General features: G+C 34.6%; 1 pseudogene; it reads right to left on the bottom strand.

Annotated features, from left to right (window-relative positions):
- Nucleotides 1-3,032: 3,032 nt before the first annotated feature.
- On the bottom strand, nucleotides 3,033-4,074 carry LOC149849150 (ethylene receptor pseudogene; annotated as a pseudogene).
- Nucleotides 4,075-4,917: the final 843 nt, after the last annotated feature.

Genomic DNA, 4,917 nt, shown 5'->3' with positions numbered 1-4,917 from the left:
TGAAATCAGAATGGATTTGAGAAATCCAAATGATATAAAAAAATAGAAATGGATTCAGGAAGTTTGGATGAGATCTGAAAAATGGATTTAGATTTGAAATCTGGAAATGAAATGGATTTGGATTTGAAAGTTGGAATTTGAAAAATAGAATTGGATTTGAAAGTTGGAATTTAAATCCGAAGTCTGGATCTTAAGATGGATTTGGATCTAAAATCTGAGATCCAAAGTAGAATTGGATTCTAGATCCTAAAATGGAATTGGATCTGGAGTCTGAGATCCAAAGTGAAATTGGATTCTGGATCCTAAAATGGAATTGGATCTAAAGTCTGAGATCCAAAGTGAAATCAGATTCTGGATCCTAAAATGGAATTGGATCTGAAGTCTGAGATCCAAAGTGGAATTGGGTTCTGGATCCTAAATGGATGATGGATCTGAAGCCTGAGATCTAAAGTGAAATTGGACTCTGGATCCTAAAGTGGAATTGGATCTGAAGTCTGCGATCCGATATGAATGTTGAATCCTGGATCCTAAAATGGATTTGGAGTTGTTAAATTCAGAAGATGAATCAAGAACTTCCAAGTTTAAATTGAACTTGAAAAATGAAATTTAGAATTTGAATCTTGAATATACAAATGAATTTCAAAGTCAATTTAGACTTTAGATTTTGAATTTGGAACCAGAAGATGAATAAAAAATTTCAAAGTTTAAATTGAACTTTGAATTTGATTGGAGTTTTGAATACAAGATGAGTTTTGGGATTTCAAAGTCAATTTGAACTTTGAAATCTGATTTGAATCAGAATTTTTGAATATAAAATTGAATTTTTGAAATCTCAAAGTCAAATTGAACTTTGAAATTGAGATCTAAATCTTTGAAATAAGATAGAAGAATGATTAAAAATAGAGATTGAAGAAGGTTATTTGAGATCACTTGGATTTTGAAAAGAATTTCGAAAATATGATGCAATTCTATTCTAAATGATGAATGAATTTAAATTTTGAATTTTGGATTTTGAAAATTGAATTTCATTCTTTACATGAATCGAAATAAGATTGAAAATATAATACATCCTTGACTATGGTCATTGAATGTATTATATAATAATCTATATTTAAATTCAGGTGAAGAATGAAACATATTTTGGTGCTTTTATAGAATTTAAAATGAAATTAACTCTCAATATACCCTGACTATGGCCATTGGTATATATTTTGAGCCAATTTTAAGTTAAATTCTAATAAAAGAAAGAAATATTTGGAAATATGATGATTTTTGAAAAGGATCCAGTGTGGATCGAATGTTATTTTATAAAAGATAAAAATCCTAAGTTTTGTTTACATCCTGACTATGGCCATTGATGTAAATCATCAACTTAGGATTAATTACCTCTTATGAAATGGTGCATGTGCCATTCGTGTTTCACCATTGTGAGATTTTTGAAAAGTAAAGGTAAAGCATGAAAAACGAGCAATTTATGATATTTACAATGCTCATTCATTCTATCTAAGAGCTGGAAACGTAAATTCTCATTTAAGATCTAACTTATTACAACATTTAAAATACAAATCCCAAATAATGACATTTTCCACATATTTCCTGCAAAAACAGGTTAATATCGAAAACATAGAATTACATCAAAACCTATACATTTATATATATATATATATATATATATATATATATATATATATATATATATATATATGAAGAGAATACATATATACATATATTCACACGAAACAAACAATAGCAAATGACTATTGTATGTAGATGATATGCAGAAGGGATACCAATGTGCTAACTGCTGATATATGAATGCAGAAATATTGTGACACAGGATATGAGAATGGAACCAATGCAAGTATAGCCATGGATTGAGTATTTAATGAAAAACACTTTGATGAATATAGTGGTGTGCTCATTTGTGCAAAGGAGGAAATTAGTAAAAAAAATGAGCAAATTCTGAAATGTATACGTGCCCATAAGTTCTAATTTAGTGCAAGAAATATAAATTTTCATTATAATCTACCTATTTCCATGTATTTCTGCAAAATAAATCAAGTTAGAACCAAAAGATAGATATAGAAGGAATTTTTTTAAAGCATTGTATTGGATGTAATATGAATTGACTGAAGGCCTACAGCAATCGTAGCTTCTGCCACCACCCATTTTGCCAATGTAGTCATCGACCATTGTAGGAACAATGACTTTATTTGATGTAGTTGATGCTTTTTTTTCTGAATCTATAAACATCACAACTTACCTCTCAGCCCACCCGGTAAGAGGGCTGATGGAAAAGGATTTTGCAGCTACCATTATGAGAGCTTTTATATAACTATGGCTGCTTCTAACTGCTGTATTTGAAACAAGAGATGAGGGTTTTGAAGTGCAATGCTTGTTAACCCTGAAGAGAACAACTTTACCTGTCTCCTCCAGCCGTACATATCACAGAGGGCACACCAACCTTGTAATTGAGCTCAACATTCTAACTGTAACATGTATTCGGAATGGCAAATGATGATATCATTAGCGCTGCCCTCCTCCTCCAACATCTGCTCAACTTTGAGAGTATGTTCCAAGCAGAACACCTGTGATCTCAGGAATGCCTTGGATGAATTCCACAGGTAGCCACTCTTAGGACTGTGCCTTCTGAATACTTATTGGGCGACGATCTCCAAGTGTTATAGCGTGTCATAAGCACTAGAGTAAGAGTATATGGGCACAATAAGCCCTGGAATTTTCTTTCACCATCAGTCTCTTTCTGGAGCCAGTTCCCTATAATGCTACACCTTTATACCAACAAGAAGTATAACCTGTTGAGTAGGATGAAAATCCATACTCCATGGATCTGCCCAGGTAATATATTCACAGGAAGGCTTAAAACTTATCAGACATTTTAATAGGCCTTGTTCTTTCGGAGATGTGGTCATAGTCTTTTGAGTGGTAATCAACAACAAGTTTATTGGTTGGAGGAGTCCTTGGGTGCTTCAGCAGTGCAGCCGAACTTTGTAGGAGAGGTGAGGGCTGCTCCTTCAGCTTTGCCCAGAGAATCTCTGGTCAGCAACCACTTCAACAAGCTCCAGTTTGTGGACATACCACTGTCTTGCACTGTCTGAAGGGAGCATCAGAACCATTAAAGCATAGTGTCTTGTGGAAAGAAAAGAATCATGTCAGTCATTTATTTGAAAAATTGACAGATACAAAGGTGGCACACGCACTGCCACAACCTCCTCTGGGATGTACCTCCCTGATTTAATGGGTACATTGGTGGAATTTTCACAGTACGATCACAACTGGATGTTGAATATACACCACTAATCCAACTGTATTCTGATAACAAAGGGGTATGAGAAAGCTGAAAGTCTAAACCTATTTGTGAAGGCATCCATGGAGCACGCTCTTCCAATGCCAAAGTTCTCCATGGTTCAACAAGAGTGATCTTCAATATAGCATCTCTATCAAGAGTACTTCTAAGCATTCTCACATGTTGGTCAAGCCCATTTCTCTATAAAGCTCTGCAGCCTTGTTCTTCAAAATAATTTTTCATGTTTTCGCACTTAACAAAACAGGGATAATATGAACAAACATCAATGTTGTTGCACATGACACAATACCGGTAAAATTTTAGCAATTACAATCACCACTACCCTTTTTTAGTGCATGGTAAATATCCACAGATTTATAAAATGAGTTGCCCTATAAAGAACAACAAATGTACCAAATTGCACCAGAACCCACCTGTATGGGAGAAACTGCTGACCTTTTCACAAAACAAGTAAGCTCAAGAAGGATGGAGGTGGTGATGACCATAATGAAAGTTATCATGGGATGATCATAATGTGGTGAGTAGGGATGCTGTAGGTGTATTTACGGGGCACGGGCGTGTAAGTGTTGAGATAGCGCTGAGGAAAGTTGAAAAAAGGTTGTGTACAGTGTTTGGTATATACAATAGGTAGTGTAGCTAGTGATGCTAAAAAAAAAATGTGGGTGTACAGGTGGTTGAAAATTGTTAACATACCATGAATGTAGCAGAAATGAATAGATGTGCAGAGTGATAAACGCGATGTGACCCATATTTCAGCCCTGCTAATCAGTGAATGTAACATTACAATATAAATCATCAATTATGGAATACTGAAGTTGGAAATTTCCTCTTGATTTCTATTAACAACTTTATAAATTCCTTCCCACTGACAAGAGTTTCAAACTCTTCTAGGATCTCTTTCAGGATCGAACGACTTTATCATCATGTAGTTCAGAAAAATTTCTTTCTTTTGAGAAGGATTTGATGCTCTTACTATCCATCGAATGGACTGAAAACCTGCCCAGACTTTCTAATGCTTTAAGACATAGTAATATATCACACATGGAGTTTCACTTAGCAGGAGATTCTATTGTCAAAGTAATGAAGAAAGAAGATATGCTAAATGGATCCCTGTTTATTTCTAACTTACAGATGAATGGATGGTTGATTATCAGATGGCGACCTCTCTGCTATCTATGACGAAAACCCTGCATCTCATATATGCCAGAAGAATTTTGCATCTCTATTGTCACTATGCCTTGGAAATCCTTGGTCAGCATAGGACATATATGGCAATCAGGATGTCCAGTCCATCATTCCCAGATACAGGAGATATTCTCACAACTGGAATCACTGCAAAAAAAACTCAGAAAATTTATTTGCCAAGAGAAGCAAATGATGAGGATTCGTTTGCACATGCATCTTCATGAACCTTGTTGACTATCCATTTACAATTCACAATGATGACTCAAGTAGAGTTACAATCAAGCGTAGGGGTAGATGCATTTACCTGTTTTGCTGCTAAACGAACCCTTTACAATTTCTTTGTATAAAGCATTGGCTTAGAATACGGTCTGCTACCTTATCAAGAGTAAGTTTTTCGAAAATTTACA

The sequence above is a fragment of the Nuphar pumila genome, chromosome 1, assembly GCF_984573655.1.
Source record: "Nuphar pumila chromosome 1, dmNupPumi1.hap1.1, whole genome shotgun sequence".
Classification (NCBI taxonomy): domain Eukaryota; kingdom Viridiplantae; phylum Streptophyta; class Magnoliopsida; order Nymphaeales; family Nymphaeaceae; genus Nuphar; species Nuphar pumila.
This window is presented reverse-complemented; position numbering and strand designations above follow the sequence as displayed.